The following is a 25,572-nucleotide window of genomic DNA, read 5'->3' on the forward strand; positions in this document are numbered from 1 at the left end:
CCAAGTTATAGGCTCCTCGAAGATCAAGTTTGGTAAATATTTGCGCCCCTCTCAGGCGATCAAAGAGTTCGGGGATGAGGGGTAACGGGTACTTGTTCTTAATCGTGATGCTGTTCATACCTCTGTAATCAATGCACGGGCGGAGCGACCCGTCCTTCTTCTTGACAAAAAAGAAGCCTGCGCCCGCAGGAGAGGAAGACTTCCGTATGAAACCCTTGGCTAAGTTCTCTTGAACGTATTCCGACATGGCTTGCGTCTCTGCCGGTGAGAGCGGATAAATCCTACCCCGCGGAGGGGTGGCTCCAGGGACGAGCTCGATGGGGCAATCATAGGGTCGGTGAGGCGGAAGGTTCTCGGCCTCCCTCTTGTCAAAAACATCCGAAAAAGAGCTGTAAGCAATGGGCAACCCGGGGGGTAAGGAGGGGGAAGGAGAACCACCCACGGGACGCACCGGCAGCAGACACCCAGACCCACAGGACTCCCCCCAGCGCAGGATATTACACTTAGGCCAGTCTAAGGTAGGGCTGTGGGCTCGTAACCAGGGAAGGCCTAGAAGGATAGGGTGAGAGATGCTCGCTAGGACATAAAAAGCGATCCTCTCCTTGTGTAGGGCCCCTACCTGGAGTTCTACCTCATGGGTGACCAAGGTAATGGTCTCTTGGAGAGGTTTACCGTCCACGGAAGCAAGGATCCGTGGAGTTTCTAACGTCTTGACCGGGACCGAAAATTTAAGAACCTCTTTGAGCCTAATAAAATTTCCCGCTGCGCCGGAATCCACATAGGCTGCCAGAGAAAAACGTTTTCCACCAGCGTGCAATAAGACAGACAGAGTGAGGGGTAGAGAGGTATCATACACACCTAGGGAGGCCTCTCTTACCTGACCTAGGCGGAGGAGTTTTCCGGACGTTCCGGGCAGGTACGGACCAGATGGGAGTCACTACCACAGTAGAAGCAGAGACCGTGAGTGTGTCTTTCCTCCCGGCGTTGTGCAGATACCTTAAGGCGGTCTACTTGCATGGGTTCAGGCATGGAAGCAGAAGAGGATATTCCGGGTCGAAGACAGGGTAGAGCGCGGATAGTTGGGGAAGCACGGGGAAGTCTCCTCTCACGAGCACGTTCCTGGAACCGAAGGTCGATACGTGTAGCTAGCGAGATGAGATCTTCTAAGGCAGTGGGAGTATCCCGCCCAGCTAACTCATCCTTAATTCGACCCGCGAGGCCTCGCCAAAAGGCCCCTACCAAGGCCTCGTTATTCCATCCCAAATCAGAAGATAAGGTTCGGAATCGGATGGCATACTGACCCACGATTTGGGACCCTTGGTGGAGGTTAAATAAAGATTCCGTAGTAGAGGCCAGGCGACCCGGCTCGTCGAACACTCGACGAAACGTCTCGAAGAAAGTACCTAGCTGGGAGACTACCGGATCATCACGTTCCCAGAGGGGGTTAACCCACGCTAAAGCGTCTCCCTCAAGATGGGAGACAATAAAAGCCACCTTAGCCCGCTCAGTGGGATATTGCAGGGGCAGGAGTTCGAAATGGAGGCGGCATTGATTCAGGAAACCTCGGCACAGCTTGGGATCCCCGTTATAGCGGGGCGGCTTAGCTAAACGGGGTGGCGGGTGAGGCGCCTGGGCTAGAACGGGGGCTGCAGCAGCCGACTGTAAGGAGAGTAAGCGGTCATCTATGGAGGCCATATAACTGAGGATATGGGTCTGGGTATCTCTTTGCTGGGCCAGTTCCTGCTGCAGTCCAGCCAGTTGGGAGGCATTCCCAGGGTCAGAGGACTGGAGCCCGGAAAGACCAGAATCCATGGATTTCATGAAAGCCATAATACAAGTTTGATTCTCTCGCAAAAACAGCAACTCCTTTTGAGCCGCAGCGGCTCCAGCGGGGTCCATGGCCTGTTTGTTCTGTTACGGTTCTAAGTAGGAACCGGAGAGTGGACCCTCTGGGTCATGGCTCCAGAGCCCCCGAGGGTGAGCGGCCCAGGTGATGACCACCCCCTATACAGGGAGTGTTAGGGGCAGGCCCAAGGGGGGTGAGACCACGACAGCCGGAACCAAAGGGACGACCCAGGGAGTGTACAGAGGGAAAGGCCAAAGGACACTGACTAGAGTAGACCCGGAGCAGGAGGGAACAGAACGTAGGGAACCAGGACCGATCAGGATGGAGCCAGAGCAGGAACGCTGGAAGAAAGAAGGAAGAAAGGTTAGGGGGAACTGACCTAGGGGTAAGGACGGAACTCTAGCTAAGGAACCGCCGATGACAGCAGCAGAGAAGGACCAGGCGAGGTACAGGCACGGAGGCAGCAGAGGGAACTGAGCGGGGGTCCAGTCGGGGCTATGGAGCGGAGAGCAGAGCGCAGACCAGAGAGAGGGGGGACCTGAGAGTCGGAGCGACGCTGCGCAGGAATGCTAAGCGCCACAGAGGAAGACAAACAGGCGTCTTACCATTCAAGACGCCAGACAGAAATACCCGGTGGGCGCCGCCATGTTGGGGGCGGAGCCACCGGGTCACGTGCTCCCAGGATGCCCCGCGGTGAGAAACGAGCGAGTGCGCATGTGCGTGCCTCTGACGCGCCGTGACCCTGCAAAGCCAGACAGGGCACGGCGCGAGGATGAAGGAGGGACGCACCGGGAGGAGGGGGACCCCAGGTGAGCATCGGGGCGCGTAATATATGTTGTATGAATGTATTATATATGAAGTATGTATGTAGTATGTATGTATGTTGTATGAATGTAGTACATATGTAGTATGTATGTAGTATGTATGTACAGTATGTATGTTGTATGAATGTAGTATATATGTAGTATGTATGTATTATGTAGTATGTATGTATGTATGTTGTATGAATGTAGTATATATGTAGTATGTATGTAGTATGTATGTATGTTGTATGAATGTAGTATATATGAAGTATGTATGTATTATGTAGTATGTATGTATGTTGCATGAATGTAGTATATATGTAGCATGTATGTAGTATGTATGTATGTTGTATGAATGTAGTATATATGAAGTATGTATGCAGTATATAGTATGTATGTATGTTGTATGAATGTTGTATATACAGTATGTAGTATGTACTGTATATAGTATGTATGTAGTATGAAGTAAGTATGTTTTTTTTTTACATTCAACACATTAGCCGGATGATGAGACTACTACTGTCCCATCATTGGCTAATGTGTCAATCACTGTCATTGTAGCAGGCATAGCTCGGTGGGACTTGTAGTCCCATCGGACGATGCCTGCACACACACACAACCCCCGGCAGGCCCGCACAGACCCCCGGCAGCCCGCACAGACCCCCGGCAGGCCCGCACAGACCCCCCGGCAGGCCCGCACAGACCCCCAGCAGGCCCATACAGACCCCTGGCAGGCCCGCACAGACCCCCGGCAGCCCACACAGACCCCCGGCGGGCCCGCACAGACCCCCGGCAGCCCGCACAGTCCCGGCAGGCCCGCACAGACCCCCGGCAGGCCCACACAGACCCCCGAGAGGCCCGTACAGAACCCACACACGCACAGTCTCCGCCCACGCACCGCCCACACTCTTCCCCCCTCCCGAACTGGATGTGCAAGGAAAGAAAGGGTTTATTTTCATTCCGATATTTGTGCCCCATTGACTTGCATGGGTTTCCGGTATCGGAATTGGCGATACCTGATATTTTTGGGGTATCGGTCCGATCCAATCCAATATCGGAAGGTATCACTCAACACTAATCATGATCAATGCATGACAAAAGGCTGGATAAGATACTAAAGTGTAACTCTTGAAACCAGGACAAAGTTGAGACATCTACTCATCACTTTTGCACATCTGTTGTACTTCCTCTTTTCTTAGCCATGAAAAAAACCCTAAACTCTGTCTGGTTCGTGGCAGCAATTTTAAAGCGGTGGATTATAGTGTATATATTAGCTGTGAATATATACGAGTATATATGCAAGTGAGATCTATATGAAATGTATATATTTTCATCACAATCCCCCCTTAGATATCACTTGCCCTAATCCTAACCTCCTGTCCCAAAGTGCTGCAACTCTTTTATGCTGCCAATGGGCTGACGCATGTCTAGTGCATACACCCCCCTCCGTACAGACATTTGCAACTGGATGGTCAGGAGATCTGTCCCTAACGGGTGTTCATTGCATTGCAATCAAAGTATCTTAGTTAGCAGTCTATGTAGTCAGTGGTGTGTATTCTCCATCAGGTAGGTCATTTATTCGGTCAGGGTAGGGCATCCACAGCATCATTCTGGCTTAGGTGTATCTTCTGGCATGTGAGCTTTCTTGCAATGTGAAGCATGGATCCAAGTTGGTCTTCCCTCCAGGTTGGTGTCATCAGCAGCACTTGGAAAGGACCATCAAATCTGGGATTGAACATTCTCCTTACAAACTTTTTTCACCAACACTCAGCCTCCTGGCTTCAGGGAGTGCATACCAGGTACCGAATCTGGATCTGGCAATGAAGGAAAAATCTCGAGAATGGAAATTAGCAAGTTTCTTGGTGAGTTCAATTACATAAGCAGATAAAGTATCATATTGCATAGTCAACTGCTGAGGGAAGAATAACCCTAACCTGGGACTAGACCCAAATAAATTTTCATATTGGTGACAGCTTTTCTGGGCCTCTGGGAGTGTTCCTTACACTAAACAGGGCGATTGGGAGTGTCTAATGCCATGGTTTGTTTGTCTCTGGGGCAATTCTCAACATGCTGCTCTTAAGTGTCCCATTTAGTCTTTCTATTTTCCCGCTATTTTGGGGATGGTGGGAAGTGTGTAGGCCTAAGTCTGACCCTACTGCTGACCAGATTTCTGGTGTCAAGTTTACTGTGATCACTCTCTATCACTTCTGAAACCCCGTATCTGCACACTATTTCTGAGAGTAGCTTCTTTGCAGTAGTCTTCGTCGCTGGTTCCTTACTGGGAAAGCTTCTGGCCATCCTGAAAACACATCCTCGATCACTAGGGCATATTCAAATCCTCCACTTGGCGGCATCTGGATGTGGTCGATATGGATCCTCTGGAAGGGTTATAGTGGCCTGGCCAGATGATGTGGGGGAACCTTCTCCATTTGTCCAGGGTTGTATTTGCTGCAGATCAAGCAGCTGCTGGTAAACTTGGATGTTAGTGTTGAAATTCCTGGAGCGAACCAGCAAGCACCGATCAGATCATTCATCTGTGCCTTCGATTTGTGTGTGGGCTCATGTGCCCACTGAACCACCATTGGGTACATGATTCAAGGTAGACAGGATTTGCAGTCCATTGTGTATACCCTTCTTCATGTGTTTCTCCCTTCCGCATCCAGCTTTCCTTCTCTTCCTTTGGGGCCTGGTCCTGCAGCTTCTAACAGATCCCAGGACATCATCTTGTCAGGTTTCTTGTCTTCAGGTTTCTTGTCTTCAGACGTCATGTAGTAGCCATCTGGCTCTATGACCTCTCCCACTTCTCCATATTGTTTTCCTTTGACTGCTTCTTTGGCTGCCTTGTCTGCCATGTTGTTGCTCCGTGCCTCTACTGTGTTCAGTTTTCCATGTGCCTTGATTTTTAGCACTGCCCCACTTTTGGAAGTTGGAGTGCATCCAGCAGGACCCTGATGGCTCCATGATGCTTCACGGTTGTCCCGCTTGCTGTGATGAAGTCCCTTGCAGCCCCGATGGGTGCAAAGTTGTGTACTATGCCATGCGAGTCCCTGGAATCGGTATAGATGTTTGCAGTTTTGTCCTTAACAATGTGGCAGGCCTTCATCAGTGCTATCAGTTCCGCTTCTTGGGCTGACAAGCTAGGCGACAACCTTCTGGACCATAGGATTTCTTGATTGCTTGTCATTGCACAACCCAAGTGGAATTTTCCTTCATCATCTGCAAATCTGGAGCCACCTACGTAGAGAATCAAACTATGTGTTGGTCAGTGGCTCATCCACCACATTGTGTAGTCCTGCTATTTCCTGTTGCATGATGCTGAAACAATCATGGTCATCAGTGCGGAGCAAATCCAGATCCTTGTGAAAGGTATCCTGCAGTTTTTCGTCTGAAGAGTCCTTATCCATATCCCCCTTGGGAGTGTGGGCAGAGTGGCTGGATTAAGGACGGTGCATCTAGAAATGGTGACATTGTCAGGCAAAAGCAGAGAGTACTGGAGGCATAGATGTCTGGCGGTGGAGAGATATTTTGGCTGGGTATGATTGAGAATTGCTGAGATGTCGTGTCAGGATCTCCAGTGGATGTCCAAGAATGATGTCAACAGTCTTGTCCATGAGGGCGTGTGCTGCAAATATTGCCCTCATGTAGGAGGGGGCCCTCCTTGCAACTCAATCAAGGCAGGCTGAGAAGTAGCATAGAGGCCTCTGTTTTCCTCCGTGGTTCTGTGTTAGGATACCAGTAGCATGACCTTCTTTCTCCATAAGGTAAAGACGGAATGGCTTCTCATAGTCAGGAAGGCCTAGTGCTGGCACGGAGACTATGGAGTCTTTCAATTTCCTGAACGAGATGAAGGCTGCATACGACAGGCGGAACAGGGTTGCATTGATGAAATCGTACAGAGGCTGCATTAAGACTGAAGCATCAGGGATCCAGGTTCTGCAATACGAAACTAGACCAAGGAAAGCCTGCAGCATCTTCGGAGTTGTTGGGGGAGCCATCTTCTCCACAGTGGTCTTCTGGTCATCTGTCAGGTGTTTCATCTGGTGGGCAACACAGTGTCCAGAAACGTAACTTGCTTTTGACACCACTGGACTTTGGTTTTCGAGAACTTGCATTGCTGCTCCACCAGATAGAGTAGAAGAGACATGGAATGGGCTGTGCAGGTAGCAATGTCAGCTGCACAAAGGAGAAGGTCATCCATGTACTGTAGAAGAGTGACTTCTGCATGTTCTGTAATCCAGTTGACGAGGATGGAGGACAATGCTTTGGTGAACTGTGAAGGGCTGTTCTGGGCCCCCTGGGGCCTCACTGTCCATGTGTTCTGGACCTGCTGGTGCGTGAAGGCAAACAGGAACTGGTCGTCCGGATGAAGGGGAACACTAAAGAAAACGTTGGCCAGGTTTATCACTGTTAGCCCTGTTACTGTGGCTGGCACATTTGAGAGCAGAGTGCGCGTATTTGGCACAATTGGGGTTTCAAAAACCATAGCCTCGTTCACGGCCTTCAGGTCATGCACCATTCTGAACCTGGCTGGTTCTCCTTTCTCACTCTTCTTCTTGACAGAGAAAAGCAGGGACTACATAATGATTCCTATGGACGAGGTGGCCCAGTCTGGCCTTGCTCTTCACAATGAAGTAGGGGACTCCCATCTTCTGGCACAGAGCCGGCAGGAAAGCAAGCCATTTACTGGGATCCTCTTCATCAGAGATGACGACTAGGTGGGCTTTCTTGTTCTCCACCAAGGTGGTCATTGTGTTAACACCTGCTGTGATCACAGGGGGTCTCTTTGTTGGGCCGTCTCCTTTACCAGCTTCTTTCTGCTCAGCACGGGCCAGCAGCCATTCCTTTTCTTCTCGCTTGGTCTCGGGTCAGCATTTGTGCATGAGTTTGAAGAGCTGAGTGGCTGTCTGCCGGTCCAGGGCCTGGATGAACTGGTTGATTGCAGGGAGCTCCTTCAGAATCTTGTACAATATGGTTCTCTGGCGCTGGAGCCAGATGTAGTGCAGCCATTTCACGAAGCGGGTAAGGTCCCTTTCGGGTTGAATTTCCTGGCCAATGCCGAAGTTCTTAGGCCGCTTCTCGAACAGCGGGTTCACCTAGACCTTCAGTTGGTCAGATAGTTTGACTCTGTGTGATGGACAGGGGATGCTAGGCCTTATAAGGGTATGGGGTTCCAGACTTGAGAGACACCCATACTGGCACAACTTGAAGACCATAGGCTTTCAGGTACTATGTCCAGCACCTCCTTGGATAGGCTTGCACCGGTTGTTTGAGGTTCCTGTAGGACTGCCAGCATGATTGATTCTTCTTGGGTCAGGGGTGGAGAAAGTGTCATTTTCCCATCTTCCTGGAACACTTTTGTGACCTTCAGCTTCTACAGGAGGTCTGCTCCCAGCAGGTTGAGTGGGCAGGTCCTTGACACCACAAACTCGGACAAGATGGAATGACCTGGCTGTGTCCACACGCTCAGGGGCTTGTAAGCTGGGAATGTCTGACTTGACCATCAAGCGCAAGACACAGAGGGTTCTGATAGGCAGGTGGGGTCGGGGAGTTCCACATGTCTCATCACACTTCTGGCTGCACCAATGTCCACAAGGAAAGATCTGACAACCCCATCCTACTTTCAGGGTATTTTGAGGTATTGGGCCCACTGATGGGATTTCACATGTTAGGAGCGTGGTGTCTTGTAGACCTGTCTTGCCCCTGTCCTATGGACAGGGTTCTTCACTGCTTCCTGTGCTTCTTCCTTGGCCTGTTCCTCTCAGCAATGTCCTGGGTTGCAGGGGTGCTCTGCACTGATTCCAGAAATGGCCAAGTTTGCCACAGTTGTAACACCTGACGTTTCTTCTGTCTCTGCGTGGTGGTTGCTCTTCCACATTGGTGGCCACCATAAGAGGGACTGTCTTCCACACTCCTGGATGGGACTCAATACTTCTGACTACTGTGAGCAGAGTATCTACTGCTATTGACCTGTACTCAGGCCTGGTTACTATCAGTACTTTCCTGATTGGTTCTCTTAGTCCATAAACAAAGTCCTGTGTCAACATTACATCATTCTGCTATGAAATTTCTCTACAGACTCTGTCTTGTCTTGGCTCATGTCATGTAGGCTGAGGGCTTGCCCTGCCTGTCTGGCTTTGGCCCACTCTCTGAGCTGCTCAATTAGCTTTGATTCTGACTCCCAGGAGTGTACATCTAAATCTGATGGATGCTTGAAGTGTTCCTTCATGATTGGCCAGAATGCACCACCTGCTTTTATTTCCATTTCTGACCAGAGATCAATCCAGGTTGCAGCATATGTTTGCTGGTTCTGCTGTATTCTTCAATAAAATGGCATAGGGTGCATCTCTGGGTCTGGCAGATTATTCAGAATACTGAACACCTCTCTTGGGGTTAATGGCATGTAGTGTAAGGGTGAAGCCTCCAACTGCTCCTGCCTTCTTGGTGTCTGTGGGTTTCTTTCCCTAGTACTGGGCAGCATGTATGATATTCCCTCTTCACCTTCATTGGAGGAGAAGCTGTGGTATTGTGTGTTTGGGTCACATACTGGCTGAAGTTTGCAGGTAGAAGTTACCTTTTTGTGTGAGGCTGCCCCCCTCCCTGAGGCTGCATTGGATTAGGATTAAAGTTCCATGATGATGTAAATGTTGGCAGCTCTGTCTGGTACTGAGGTTCCTCATTCTCAGCTGCTGCGTCCCCCCTCCCTTGCTGAAACTGTGGTTCTTCATCAGTGTCTGCAGCTGCACCTACACTTCCCCCCTGCACCCTGAGCTGTGGGCTCTGCTGGCTGTTGTATTGGGGGGATACCTGCGGTGTTTTGTGTAGGGAGATTTTCACATTCTTCTGAGAAGGTGCCCTGTGAATATAGGGACACCACATTGTTTGGATTGGACCCAGCTTGTAACAAAGAACTGACAGGAGGCAAAGAAAGGGGCATGAAGAAGGAGGAGAGTAGTGTTGAGCGACTTTTGGTTTTTTAGGGTCGAGTTTCGTTTCATGAAACCCAACTTTTCCAAAAGTCGGGTCGAGCAAAATCGGCTGACTATAGGGAAAAGTCGGGGTCGTCCTGAAACACGAAACCCAATGTAAGTCAATGGAGAATTAAAGTCGGCAGTGAGAGGAGGACAGGAAACACACCAACAGTGCCCATTTGAATGACAAAAGCATAAATTCTTGTTACTGAAGCTTGTCAACCTTAATTAACTTCATAATACTAGTTACGCACTGAAAAATGGGGGTTATTTGGCTACAGTTGTGGGGGGGGGAGGGCTGGCTCCAGGTTTTCGTGGGCCCAGGGCCAAAGAGCGCCCCTTTAACACATACCACAACTCATGATGCTCCAATATGGCAGAGAAATAGCAGTATAGTACAATGAAAAATACTTCACTTCTTACATCTCATGACTGATATCCATTTTAAATTCTCCAATACCTCCAAAAATGGACTGTATATAACTCCATACAGTATTATGGCCAGCGCTTAGTGCGCTATACAGAGTATTGAGGCCCACATATTTCTCCATACGGAATCATTATTCCCATATAATGTTTCAAACCATAGATGATGAGCTCCACATAATGCTACAGTATATGTTGGTCCCAATGGATGAAGCTCCACTGTCTTATGGGCCTAAATAATGCTCCATATATAATGGGCCCCATTTCTACTGCTCTAGTGTATAATGGGCCCTGTAAATGCGGCTCCAGTGTCTGATGTACACCTTTGGAATGCTCCAGTGTATGGTGGGCCCCATATATCATTCACCAGAGTATAGTGCTCCCCAAAAATTGCTGTCTCAACACTGAAAACAATTACATAAGTCTCCTTGCTAGGGAATCCCTGCACTACTCTGAACTCCTTGTCGTCCCCATCTTCCATCTCACTGCACTTGGCTGTTTAGGCCCTCCCACCGGCAGAGACACTTTTGCGTACTATGCGGTGCCCTGTGCCAGTGCCATCGCCCATGAGTATGCCCCCTCACCTGCTCAAGGAATCTGCACTTTCATCTGCACCTTCCTCTTTGTCACCGTGTAAGGTGGTATAGTATGCAGGAAGGGGAACCTGAGTGTCCTCTGGGTCAGATTCTGGCTGTGTAGAGTGCGAGGGGAATGTAGTGGTCTGGGTCAATGTACCAGCAGCATCATCCAGCAGTGGCTGGGCCTCAGTGCACTTGTGGCGTCCCCAAGAGTACAGTCGCCACTGTGGCATTGCCTTCCTCCTAGGGAGTGTGTTGTCAAGCTTGGGAGCAATGAAGGATCACTCTAGCAGTGAAACCAACACACAACACATTTCTCACTCCAGGCCAGCAGGGAGACCTCTGAACCTGACTGCTGAGGAGCTGCTCTCTGTGGTCGGGAGGAGGTAAGTTTGGGCACTCTGTGCAGGGAAGGGGAAGTGTGTGGATGTGAGAAGGGGAGCTGGAGGATGAGCAGAGTTAAGGCTCACTCCTAGCTGGAGCGCATGGTCCGGATTCCGGTCTCCGAGTTTGTAGGGACACTGATGTTCCTGCAGCAGAAACCGGGGGAAGTAGCAGCTATAAATGCTCTGTACCCAACTAAGGCTCGGAGGCCCCAGCATCGACATGTGCGAGGCAGAAGGAAAAGGCTACAGCTGTCTGCCATACAAGTAAAGTCTGAGGAACATCTGTTAGACAGGAGGCGTTTCAGTGAACCACGGTCCTGTGAGTGCTTCCCCCACAAGTGCTAGAAAGGAGAAGTTCAGGAAGGTACATGTTGGCGGAGTGTTGGAAGGGAGCTTTCCATTCTGGTCCCGGAGGTTGGCATAGGTCCTGACCCGGAGGACACAGCACGGAGGCAGGCATCTGTGTAACCTGCAGACTGTGAGTAAAGCTTTGGAACTGCACGCTCTGGTGTCCTACAGTTATTCCAGCACAGCTACATCTGGGTACCAGCACCTACACCACCTGTGCCTTTCCCCCATCACTACATCTACACTTCCCTGGGACTCCAGCTCCACCTGTGGGGAGCTTCACCATCTTTGCTGCACAACACCATCAGTCCCAGAGGATCTGCATGCAGCGTCGGCCTAACATCTATGTTGCCGAACACCACAGGTGGTGTCAAACTATCTATATAAACTCTTTACCATTATACCACGCCATTTACATGGGCGCCCAGGGGCACCGTCCAGGTCACCGCTGCTGTGACACATCCCACTGACACCGGCCCGGTACCGAGTACCCCACAGCCCTGGGAGGGCGACCCATATGCCGACTGCTGATCGGGCGGCGTTATTCCCACGAACCTCCAAACAGCGTCCCTGAAGGCAAAGTTTTTGGTTTCCGGGGGCAGTATGATTGCAAAGCTGAACCTTAAAGGAATGTCCAAAAGGGCACCACCAGGAGTGGAGCCTATGGCTTAATTGGACTGCACCCGGGAAACCACTACCATACAAGCTACAGAAAAGATGGACAGATTGCAAGCTTTGTCGATTCTGTGTGTGGTGTGGTATGTCCGTTTGTAGTTGTGCTAGTGATTTCTCAGCTTATTCCGTTAACGACTGAGACTCTGGCATGGCCCCGAGGTACGCGTCAAGCTTACTAGAGGGATACGCGAGGCTGTGGCACGTGAGATCAAGCAATAACAGGTCTAGCATTCCAGTACATGTCCGGGGCTGAATGCGCGCTACACTGAAAGGACCAGCTTTTTTCGCTTACAGGTGCAGATAACCTGCTGAACTCCGTTAGTGATGGGGATCTGGGATTCAGATTATTCCCCACGAACGATGATTTCCCAGTAATTTCAGGTCAACCGCAATTCCGGAGTTAGGCCTAACCGTCATTCCTGAAAAAATTACGTGTCCAAACCACAGGTGCTGTAGCTTGCTTAACAGCTCGGCAGCCGTTCTCAGGCCCAGTATGGATTCAACAACATTGTAGAAAGTTGATAAAGGGTACAGTTTCACCGGATAACACGTATATATGTAGCCTAGTTTACACATTAAAAATATATGTCTATAGATCAGGAGGTAGACTCAGATGTTCTCAGGCCCAGTATGGATTTGACCAGATTGTACAAAGTTGAGAAAGGGTACTTTATCACTGGATAGCAGGTATATATAGCATAGTTTAAACATGTAAAATCTCCGTGTTCTCAGTATGGATTACACAGCAATCTAAAAAGTGGAAAAAAGGAAATGCATTTGAGGCATACACAACTATATACTTTTGGTGTTATTTTTAAATCTTCATATATATTTCTGTCTCAGTAATACAGTCCAGCCTCTCTGCAATAGGAAATGAGATGCATACAATTAGTGACATAAAGGCTATTGATTGCAGAATTCTAGGAATTATTATTCACGGGAAAAACTTCCGTCACAATTCTCATAGGCGATGCTGACCCTCAAATAATTTGTGTGTTGAGACAGTGAAAACATTTTTTTGTGAATAAAGTCTTGCTGTATCGCACTTCCGTTGATTCCATCACTGTTACTCATCTCAATCCAATTTTCATCACAGGGAGCGATGTAAACATGGTGCTCACTGGCTATCATGATCTGTCACATAACTTTGGAGTGCAAAAGACAGAAGCCACAGGCCGTATGCGATTCTATTTGATTGGCATGAGAGGGCACATTTTGAAATGTGCGCCGGAATGTCAGACGTTTGTGAGTAGGAAAACTGTGAAAGCTGATGATAAACCACCACTGCATGTAATTGTGAGTCGAAGTCCATAAGAAATGGAAGCCACTGATCATCTGGAGCTAGAGCCCGGCCAGCAGGACAGGGCATAGCTACATCTTAACCATCATCTTTCAGTTCAATCAATTTGTAGTGGCAGTCCCAGTGAAGGATTTGACAGCCCAGACTACACAGCAGAGGAGCAGGGAGAGGTAAACAGTGCAAATGCTGGGGCCCTGCCCAAGCAAGGGGGGCACACTCGTGGGAGTCGGTACTGGCACTGGGCCCCTCATAGTACGGCGGTGTGTCTGACGGCAGGTGTGCACCACCACTGTCAGAGACACTTGATTGCACTATGAGGGACCCTATGCCAGTACCCGCGCCCAAGAGTCGGCCTAACCACCTGTCCAGGGCAACAGCACTCGCATGGTTTTGTGCGCTAGGTGGTGACCCCGGCCATGGGGGGGGCCACCCACTTAGGGAGGTTTACAAAGTGGCATATGTAGATGTGGGTCATTCAGCTGCTGCAAAAGGCGAAATAGGTCAAGTTCGCGGAATAGGAGGAGGACCAAAGGAAGCCATTTTTCTGGCAACCTATGTGTCTTCAAGGGAAGGTGGGACAAAATCCTTGGAAACCCATGCATGGTTCATTTTAATGAAGGTTAGATCATCCACATTTTGGGTTGACAGACGGGTCCTTTTTTCTGCCAGGATTGATCCAGCTGCGCTGAAGACTCTTTCCGATAGCACACTTGCAGCTGGGCAAGCGAGCTCCTGTAAGGCATATTGTGCCAATTCAGGCCAGGTGTCCAGTTTAGCGGCCCAATAGTCAAAGGGGAATGACCTGTGCGGGAGAACATCGATATGGGAGGAAAAGTAGTTGTTAACCATAGTTGACAACTGCTGTCTCCAGTCACTTTCCATCGATGCTGTATTAACAGTTGTGTGAGCGGTCCGTGAAAAATCAGTCCACAACATTGTCATGAAACCCCTGTCTCCAACGCCACTTCTGCTGTGTGCACCACGAACACCTCTGCCAAGCTGCCCCTGGCCCGTACGGCTCGTGTGAGAACCATCACCGCTGCTGTGTGCTGGGAATGCCTCAACCAACCGGTTAACCAGAGTTGCTTGTTTAGTAGCCAATATTAGGTCAAGGTTCTCCTGTGGCATGATGTTTTGTAATTTGCCTTTATAGCGTGGATCCAGGATGCTGGCCAACCACTAGTCATCATCGTTCATCATTTTGGCAATGCGTGGGTCCCTTTTTAGGATCTGCAAGGCATAATCTGACATGTGGGCCAATGTTCCCGGTGTCAATGATGCACTGCGAGTGCTGGGTGTAGGACCACTTTCTGACAAATCCACATCCCTCCAGTCACGCACAAACCCTGTACCAGACCTTGCCACGCCAACATTTTCACTTGCCCCACGAGATGCATCCTCCTCCCCTAAGTAATCATCCCCATCATCATCCTCCTCCTCCTCTTCTTCCTCCACCTCGTCCAGGAGAGGTCCCTGAGCAGACAATGGCTGAATGTCATCAAGGATTCCCTCCACCTCTTCCTCCTCGTCAACATTGGCTGCAGACGCCTGCTCCTTAAGGTGCGTCAAAGTTTGCATGAGCAGACGCATAAGTGGGATGCTCATGCTTAGGATGGCGTCGTCTGCGCTTACCAGCCGTGTGCAATCCTCAAAACACTGAAGGACTTTACAGAGGTCTTTCAGCTTCGACCACTGCACACCTGTCAACTCCATGTGTGCTCTCAAAGTGCCAGGCCGTGTATCCTCCCACAAATGCATTATGGCCTGCCTCTGCTCGCACAGCCGCTCAACCATGTGCAGGGTGGAGTTCCACCTTGTTGCAATGTCGATAATGAGGCGGTGGTTGGGAAGGTGGAGCAATCGCTGCAGCTTCTGCATACAAATGGAGTGTACAGGCGACCGGCGGATAGTCTTCGCACCTTCTGGAGCAGGGCTGTTAACTCCGGATAATTGTTGAGGAAGCACTGCACCACCAGGTTCAAGTTGTGAGCCAAGCAAGGTATGTGGCTGAGTTTTGAAAGGGCTATGGCTGCCACAAAATGACGGCCGTTATCACTAACTACCTTGCCTGCCTCAAGATGTACACTGCCCAGCCATGACTCAGCTTGTCGCTGAAAGTACTCGGCCAGCACTTTGGCGGTGTGTCTGTCGCCCAAACACATCATCTGCAACACAGCCTGCTGACGCTTTCCACTAGCTGCTCGATAGGGGGACACCTCGTGTGCAACAGTGGCAGCTGCATATGGAGTGCTCATACGACTGCGCTCTGTGGACAAGCTTTCGCTTCTGGAGGAGGAGGAGGAGGGTCAAACACCTACAACCAACTGTTTCCTATACCGTGGGCTAGGCAGCACTGTCCCACCACCGCTGTCCCCTGTGGACACTGCATCCACCACATTAACCCAGTGCACAGTGATGGACACGTAACGGCCCTGGCCATGCCGACTGGACCATGCATCAGTTGTGAGGTGCACCTTTCCACTCATTGACTACTTGAGTGCATGGACAATGCGGTCTTTCACATGATGGTGGAGGGCTGGGATGGCTTTGCGAGAGAAGAAGTGGCGACTGGGTAGGTCATGCGTGGTACTGCATAGGCCATGAGTTCGCGGAAAGCTGTGCTTTCCACCAACCGAAAGGGCATCATCTCAAACGAGATTAGTTTGGCAATGTGGGCGTTCAAACCAAGTGTACGCGGATGAGAGACTGAGTACTTTCTTGACCTACTCATAGTGTCTGGGAGGGTGAGCTGGACTTGAGAGCTGTATATGGTGGAAGTAGCGGTGGACAGGGCGGACTGAGAGAGGGTTGATGATGGTGACGGAGTTGGTGTTCTTTCTGATGGCCTAGAATCAGTCTTTCGTTGATATAACAGTGGGATTCCCTGACTGCTGTGGCCTTGCAACGACACCTCAACATTTGCTGCTGTGCTAACCGGTGGGCTTACAGTGGGGGAAACAATGTAGCGTTGCTGACTACCTTCTTTGTGATCAGTTGCACATGTGGTACTTGAGGTTTGGTGTTGTGTCCACGCTTGCAAGTGCATGCTGGTTAAATGTCTAAGCATGCAACTGGTATTCAAATTTTTCAGATTTTTCCCTCGGCTAAAGGTCTTTGCGCACTTGATGGGCTGCCTGTCTGACTGCTGACTGGGATGACTGGGTGACCGGACTCTGATACTTATCCTGATAGGGAAATGGTGATGTATAGCTATACTTCAATCAGGGATAGTGCATCTCTCAGTATTTCACTTTTGATCTGCTAGAGCCACTGACTACTAGGATTAAATATATTCTTTGTGTGGTCATTTATTCAGGTATTATGCTTGATATGATATTACACTCTACCTGAGTATACTATAACCACTGTGTATCAGGTTTTGTTTTACACAACCTATGGTCTTACCTAAATGGAACAACCAGCAGCATACTACTATTAAATAGTAATTTATATGTGATTTGTATACTGTCCAGGCAGTTGGTGGACATATTGTGGACTATGGGAACTCTTGTTTGTTTTAGTCCCTTGCCTTGTTTTTAAATGTTTTTATTGTGTGTAGTGTTTCATGACCTGATGTACAATAAAAATTCATGATTTTTTCATAATTACTAGTTATCAGTGTGGTGATCCTAAATTTTTTCTTTGCATAGCCTTTCATCTATTTAGAATCTATGGTATCTCTATGTAAATTTGGTGATCCCAGTAGGTTATATTTTTGTACTATTCATTGATGGTGCCCGCTTAAATTGTTTTTGGTCTTTGCGCACTTCTTACAGATAACCTTGGCCTGATCATGAGGATTTTGTTCAAAAAAGTGCCACACTGCACTCTTCCTACTTTGGCAGACATTTTGCGGCCTAGCACGCTGTGATATTGTGACCCTATGGACAAGCTGTCCAGCAACTCTTTTGATTTTTGGAACCTGTCTTCGGAGTGCTCCGGGCCTGCCAGATAACAGCTTTTGTGATGTCGATGTCTGCTGTGGATGCTCCTCCTCCTCATCCGAGATATTGGAAGCAGCACTCTCTTCCCCCAATGGATGCCAATCTGGGTCAACATCTGAGTCATCCATCACCTCCTCTTCAATGTCATGTGCACCTTCCTCTGTGTCACCATGTATGGTGGTATAGTGTGAGGGAAGGGGCACCTGAGTCTCATCAGGGTCAGAATCTGGCTCTGTACACTGCGAGGACAATGTAGCGCTCTGAGTGAATGTACCAGCAGAGTCATCTATCAGTGGCTGTGCATCAGTGCACTCCATGTCAGATTCATCTTGGCCTGGGTAATTCACCATTTCACTTGATAATCCAGGCATGGTATGTGAAAACAGATCCATGGAGTAATCAGTAGTATGGCCTGCGTCATCCTTCAATCTTGGTTGGGGTGAAGGACACAAGGAAAGGTGTGTTTCATGAACATGAGCCTCCAATGATGACTCAGTGCTTTTATTTTTTACAACTTCAGAAGAGAAGGCGATAGAGCTGGAGGCTGAGTCAGCAATATAAGCCAAAACTTTTTCCTGAAGCTCTGGCTTTAAAAGCGGTTTGCCAACTCCTAGAAAACTAAGCCTTCGATGCCTTGTGGAGCCAGACGATGACGCAGGCTCAACACCTCCTGCATTCCGTCCTATTTTGCTTTTGCCACTACCATCAGATCCACCACCAACACCATCATTACCAGCTGCCAACCCCCGCCCAATTCCACGGCCTCTTCCACCAGCCTTCCTCATTTTTGGTAGAAATGTAGACAAAATCCAACAAACTATATAGTAATGTAAAACAAGGTACAAGGTATCTATAGAAATTTCTGCACACACTTGTGGACACTGGACACTTTTGGATTGTGTGAGGCCCACTGAATATCACAGCGCTATGTCACAGGCTCGATGTCGCAGGTGTGAAAAATGTCACTAGAGGATAACAGAGATTTTGAATTTCTGCACACACTTGTGGACACTGGACACTTTTGGATTGTGTGAGGCCCACTGAATATCACTGCGCTATGTGACAGGCTCGATGTCACAGGTGAGAAAAATGTCACTAGAGGATAACGGAGATTTTGAATTTCTGCACACACTTGTGGACACTGGACACTTTTGGATTGTGTGAGGCCCACTGAATATCACAGCGCTATGTGACAGGCTCGATGTCGCAGGTGTGAAAAATGTCACTAGATGATAACGGAGATTTTGAATTTCTGCAGACACTAGTGGACACTGGACACTTTTGGATTGTGTGAGGCCCACTGAATATCACTGTGCTATGTGACAGGCTCGATGTCGCAGGTGTGAGAAATGTCACTAGAGGATAACAGAGATTTTGAATTTCTGCACACACTTGTGGACACTGGACACTTTTAGATTGTGTGACGCCCACTGAATATCACTGAGCTATGTGACAGGCTCGATGTCGCAGGTGTGAAAAATGTCACTAGAGGATAACGGAGATTTTGAATTTCTGCACACACTTGTGAACACTGGACACTTTTGGATTGTGTGAGGCCCACTGAATATCACAGCGCTATGTGACAGGCTCGATGTCGCAGGTGTGAAAAATGTCACTAGATGATAACGGAGATTTTGAATTTCTGCACACACTTGTGGACACTGGACACTTTTGGATTGTGTGAGGCCCACTGAATATCACTGTGCTATGTGACAGGCTCGATGTCGCAGGTGTGAAAAATGTCACTAGAGGATAACAGAGATTTTGAATTTCTGCACACACTTGTGGACACTGGACACTTTTAGAATGTGTGAGGCCCACTGAATATCACTAAGCTATGTGACAGGCTCGATGTCGCAGGTGTGAAAAATGTCACTAGAGGATAACAGAGATTTTGAATTTCTGCACACACTTGTGAACACTGGACACTTTTGGATTGTGTGAGGCCCACTGAATATCACAGCGCTATGTGACAGGCTCGATGTCGCAGGTGTGAAAAATGTCACTAGATGATAATGGAGATTTTGAATTTCTGCACACACTTGTGGACACTGGACACTTTTGGATTGTGTGAGGACCACTGAATATCACTGTGCTATGTGACAGGCTCGATGTCGCAGGTGTGAAAAATGTCACTAGAGGATAACGGAGATTTTGAATTTCTGCACACACTTGTGGACACTGGACACTTTTGGATTGTGTGAGGCCCACTGAATATCACTGTGCTATGTGACAGGCTCGATGTCGCAGGTGTGAAAAATGTCACTAGAGGATAACGGAGATTTTTAATTTCTGCACACACTTGTGGACACTGGACACTTACAGGCAGAAATTGGCTAGTGTATGACAAACTACAAGGTGTATATAGAATTGGGCAGAATAAGAATCTCCCTAGAGTGTAGGTCTGTAAGAACGGAACAAGTCCTCGACTTATCCTTAAAGAGCTACACACAGATAGCTTCACTGTGGCCGTGATAACAGCCGTTACACAGTACTGAGAGAGGAGCGTGCACGCACACGGCTGTCCGGTGTACGTAAAATTGTCAAGCTCTGTGTTTTTTAAATATACGGACTGACACACGCTGTCTCTCTATAGTTTTGAATGTGATCAAACAGCAAATATATTTAACTGTTTGAAAACTAGACAAAACTAGACGGTGCAGGTCTGTAAGAATGGAACATATCCTCGACTTATTCTTACAGAGTGACACACAGATAGCTTCACTGTGGCCATGATAACAGCCGTTACACGGTACTGAGAGAGGAGCGTGCGCGTACACCGCTGTCCGGTGTACGTAAAATTGTCAAGCTCCGTGTTTTTTAAGTATACGGACTGACACACGCTGTCTCTCTATAGTTTTGAATGTGATCAAACAGCAAATATATTTAACTGTTTGAAAACTAGACAAAACTAGAAGGTGCAGGTCTGTAAGAACGGAACATGTCCTCGGCTTATTCTTACAGAGTGACACACAGATAGCTTCACTGTGGCTGTGATAACAGCCGTTACACGGTACTGTGTGAGGAGTGTGCACCGCTGTATGGTGTGAAAAAATGCACGCTCAGTACCTCACCAGGACAAAAAAAAAAATTGGGATTGCTTTTAAAAAAGCAGTTTGCAGAGCTGTGGGTAAACAGCATTGCAGCCGTCAGGAATCCTTAGAAGGCAGCCTAACAACCAACACCGCTGATCCAGCAAAATATAGCCTCCACTTGCACTGCACACACAGTGACTGGTGTGTTGTACAGGCAAAATCGCTAGCAGTAGAAGCAGTTTTTGGTGTCTTCTTCCCTGCCTAACGCTCTCCCTACAGAATCAGCAGCAGCAGCAGCTCTCCCTATTCTGAGATCAGCATGAGTAACATGGCGGTCGGCATGCACTCCCTTTTATACCCCCTGTGACGCCCACCAAAGCAAGCCAATCACTTGCATGCCCTTCTGAAAGATGGTGGTGACCCCTGCCTATGTCATCACGTTGCCCACAGTGTCCGTGGATCCTGATTGGCTGAAAAAGAGCGCAAAACAAACTTTTGAAACGCGACTTTGGCGCTTAAGTCGCTGACCTCATGGCCGACCTCATCCTAGGGTCGGGTTTCGTTTCATGAAACCTGACTTTGCCAAAAGTCGGCGACTTTTGAAATTTTTCGACCAGTTTCGCTCAACTCTAGAGGAGAGTGTGTGCCAGAAGGAGTAGAGGGGAGAGGGGAGATATGGAGAAAGAGAAGGAGGAGAGAGGTGTGAAAAGGGTGTGAAGAAAGAGGAGAAGGGAGTGAGAGGAGGAGAGAGGTATGGAAGAGGAGGAGGAGGAAATGGAAGAGGAGGAGAGAAAAAAGTGAGGAAGGAGGAGAAATGTGTGGCAGAAGGAGGAGAAAGGAGGAGAGAAGGAGAGAGAGAAGTGAGGCGGGAGGAAGGGAGAGAGATGAGGAGGAGGGGGAGGGGGAGTGAATTCTTTCCCCTTTTCTGCAGCCTGAAAGGGCATGCTTGGACTAGTGGTGCCTTCTCCCTGGAGGGAGGGGTGGGGCGCCCCACATACTGGCAGGTCTCCCTATACAACAAATTCTGCTGAGAACACCTTTTCCTATCTTGTACACGTAAAAAATCCTTCCTGGTCCATTCACATAACTATCAGTACCTTCTATGCTGTAAGTTTGCTGCTACTTTATAAAACACAGTCAGCAACCTAGCGTCAACTAACTTCCCAGGGGAAGAGTCTTGAGGAGATCATTTGCATATTCCCAGTGCCTTGTGAGATAAGTGAAGAGTCTCCGCAAGCTCAACGATCACTGGGTTTTGGCCGTTGCAGCTGAAAAGAGGAAATCGGAAAACCAGGGGAAGAGTCTTGAGGAGATCATTTGCATATTCCCAGTGCCTTCTGGGATAAGTGAAGAGTCTCCGCGAGCTCAACGATCACTGGGTTTTGGCCGTTGCAGCTGAAAAGAGGAAATCGGAAAATTTTGGCTCATCTTTCATCGTTTTTAAGAAATCTCAATATGGAAGAGGCCAGGAGCCATTTGGTGAGCTGCATTTCTTGCTACATGTTCACAGACATACCAGTGGAAAAGCCAAACTTCACATGCCACAAATGCAAGCTTGTGTCCCTGTTGGAGGAAAAGTTGCAAAATCTTGAAGAGAGGTTAGCTACGTTGAAGATCATTACGAAAGGTGAAGAGTTCTTGGACAGAGCAGAATTATCTCTTCATGCTACAGAAAGAGAAGAAATTCGAAGTGCACCTGAAGAAACAGAGGAATGGAAACATGTGACCCAGAGAAGCAGGAGGATCGGGAGGCAGTCAGCACCCATACTGCTCAGGAACCAATACCAGGCTCTCACGCAGGAAAACGATGAAGAAATACATCAGGATAAGACTTTGCCAACAAACAGCAACCTTGTATGCCTTCAGAGTCCTCCTGGATGGAGAAAGAAAAATGTTGTGAAGAAGAAACGGAGAGTGGTGGTCATGGGGGATTCCCTGTTGAGAGGAACAGAGGCCGCTATCTGCAGACCGGATATAACTTCAAGAGAAATGTGCTGTCTTCCAGGTGCAAAAGTTAAAGATGTGTCTGACAGGATATCAGGACTCTTCAGACCTACAGATGACTACCCATTCCTGCAACTACATGTGGGGACAAATGACACCGCAAGAAACAACCTGGAAACCATCTGCAGAGACTTTGAAGACTTAGGCAAGAAAGTGAAAGAAGTGGGAGTGCAGGTGGTCTTCTCTTCCATCCTCCCAGTGGATGGCCATGGAACAAGGAGGTGGAATAAGATTCTGCAGGTGAACAACTGGCTACGTCGATGGTGCCGTCAGCAACGATTTGGATTTCTGGATCACGGAGTGAATTAATTATACGATGGACTACTTGCTAGAGATGGGGTGCATCTTACGAAGACTGGAAAGCATGTATTTGGAAGTCTCCTTGCTACACTTATAAGGAGAGTTTTAAACTAGAACAACATGGGAAGGGAAGCAAAAGACCAGAAAAAGCCATACACCTGACAAATGCTATTGAGAACTCTGCTATTAGAAGTGGAAAGGAAGAACAAAGACAAAAGAATCTAATTAATAAAAATATTGGAGAAAGAGAAACCAATCACAAACTAAAATGTTTCTATACTAATGCACAAAGCATGGGCAACAAACAAGGAGAATTGGAACTACTAACACAGGAAAAGAAATATGATGTCATTGGAATCACTGAAACTTGGTGGGACAATACACATGATTGGAATACAAGACTAGAAGGATACAACTTATTTGCAAGAAACAGACTTGATAAACGAAGAGGGGGTGTCGCATTGTATGTTAGAAACGCGTATATCTGCACAGAGATTGAAGCTTCAGAGACTGGGAGTTCTGTGGAAACTGTTTGGGTAAGAATACAAGGACATAACAATGGAAAGGACACCATTGTAGGCATTTACTACAGGCCGCCTGTGCAAGCTGAAGATATGGATGAACTCTTTCTGCATCAAATGGCCAAGTTCTCCAAAAAATATGACATAGTTGTCATGGGAGATTTCAACTATCCAGACATTTGTTGGGAATCTCTCTCAGGCAAAACTAACAGGTCAAGGAAATTCTTATCCTCTCTTGCTGACAACTTTAGCTTCCAAAAGGTAGGGGAGAAAACAAGGGAAACTGCTACCTTGGATCTAATCCTTATAAACAGGGAGGAAATGGTTGAGGAGGTAAAAGTGGCTGGGACTCTAGGAGGTAGCGACCATGCTATTTTAGAATTTTGGATAACTAGAGGCGGAAGACCTGTGAAGACTCAGACGTCAAGGTTATATTTCAGAAAGGCAGATTTTAAGGGATTCAGAAAGAGAATTGGAGAGATCCAATGGCTGGATATCCTTAAAGACAAAAATGTCCAGGAAGGATGGGAAATCTTGAAAAATGAAATTCTCAAAGCACAGTTGTTAACAATTCCGAAAAGAGGGAAGAATAGGAAGCATTTAAGGAAACCAGGATGGATGAACACAGAACTTAAGCACATGCTAAAAAGGAAGAAAAAAATGTTTATAAATTGGAAAGAGGGAGGCATATCTAAAGAAGAATATAATGCTGTCTGCAGAACCTGCAGGGCACAAATCAGATTATCTAAAGCTGAAAATGAATTGAGGCTTGCAAGAGATGTCAAAAGCAATAATAAAGGATTTTGGGGATATGTCAAAAGTAAAAGAAAAGTCAAAGATGCTATAGGATTTTTACAGGATGAAAATGATGAAATGGTAAGACAGGATGTTGAGAAGGCTGAACTTTTAAATTCCTATTTTGCATCTGTTTTCTCTCGGAAAGGAAATGTAACATCAACTGTTATTCACTGTCCTATTAAGGGAATAGAAGAATCCAGGATATCTATAAACAGAAAGATAGTGAGGAAACACTTAGCTAACCTAAATGAATTCAAGTCTTCAGGTCCAGATGAATTGCACCCCAGAGTACTGAAGGAGATAGCAGAAGAAATATTTGAACCCCTCTCCATAATCTTTGAAAATTCTTGGAGAACAGGAGAAGTGCCAGAAGACTGGAGAAGAGCAAATGTTGTTCCTATCTTCAAAAAGGGGAAGAAGGTGGACCCAGGCAACTATAGGCCAGTGAGTCTGACTTCTATACCAGGAAAGATCTTTGAACAAATTATTAAACAACATGTATGTCAATACCTGGATAAGAATGAAGTGATTAAACAGAGTCAGCATGGGTTTGTTACTAATAAGTCATGTCAGACTAACTTAATTTCCTTCTATGATGGTATCACTGATTGGGTGGATCAAGGAAATGCTGTAGATATAGTATATCTTGACTTCAGCAAAGCATTTGACAAAGTCTCTCATACAATCCTTATTGAAAAATTGGCTAAGTATGGAATGGACAAGGCAACTGTTAGGTGGATTCATAACTGGCTTAGTGATCGGACCCAAAGAGTGGTCATAAATGGCTGCACATCCAGTTGGAAGAATGTCTCAAGTGGGGTACCACAGGGCTCTGTCCTGGGCCCTGCATTGTTCAACATCTTTATCAACGATTTAGATGAAGGAATTGAGGGTAAACTGATTAAATTTGCTGATGACACAAAGCTAGGAGGGATAGCTAATACTAGAGAAGAGAGAGAGAGGATTCAAAAAGATATAAATAAACTGGAGAAGTGGGCAGCAACTAACAGAATGGTTTTTAACAGGGAGAAATGCAAAGTACTACATCTGGGCAATAAAAATGAAAAAGCATATACAGAATGGGAGTAATAGGGCTAAGTGACAGCACATGTGAAAAAGACTTGGGTATACTAATAGATCACAGACTGAATATGAGTCAACAGTGTGATGCAGCAGCAAAAAAGGCAAATGCAATTCTAGGATGTATTAACAGAAGCATACTGTCTAGATCACGTGAAGTCATTATTTCCCTCTACTCCTCTTTGGTCAGACCTCATCTGGAATATTGTGTCCAGTTTTGGGCACCACATTTTAAAAAAGACATCAACAAACTGGAGCAAGTTCAGAAAAGAGCGACCAGAATGGTGACCGGTCTGCAAACCCTGTCTTATGAGGAAAGTTTGCAGGATTTGGGAATGTTTAGCTTGCAAAAGAGAAGACTGAGAGGAGACTTAATAGCTGTCTACAAATATCTAAAGGGCTGTCACATTGTAGAAGGATCAACTTTATTCTCATTTGCACAAGGAAAGACTAGAAGCAATGGGATGAAACTGAATGGGAGGAGACACAGATTAGATATTAGAAAAAACTTTTTGACAGTTAGAGTGATCAATGAGTGGAACAGGCTGCCACGAGAAGTG

General features: G+C 47.5%; 1 long non-coding RNA gene and 1 pseudogene across 1 annotated transcript in view; one reads left to right on the plus strand and one right to left on the minus strand.

Moving 5' to 3' along the window:
- The window catches only part of LOC141092017 (uncharacterized), a 1,925,499-nt gene that overhangs the window by 1,727,804 nt on the left and 172,123 nt on the right, over positions 1-25,572 (plus strand). The gene's annotated exons all lie outside the window — the stretch shown is intronic.
- Positions 7,191-8,875, minus strand: LOC141092622 (large ribosomal subunit protein eL8 pseudogene; annotated as a pseudogene).

The sequence above is a fragment of the Dendrobates tinctorius genome, unplaced genomic scaffold, assembly GCF_039654945.1.
Source record: "Dendrobates tinctorius isolate UK_male_01 unplaced genomic scaffold, ASM3965494v1 ptg000008l, whole genome shotgun sequence".
Lineage (NCBI taxonomy): Eukaryota > Metazoa > Chordata > Amphibia > Anura > Dendrobatidae > Dendrobates > Dendrobates tinctorius.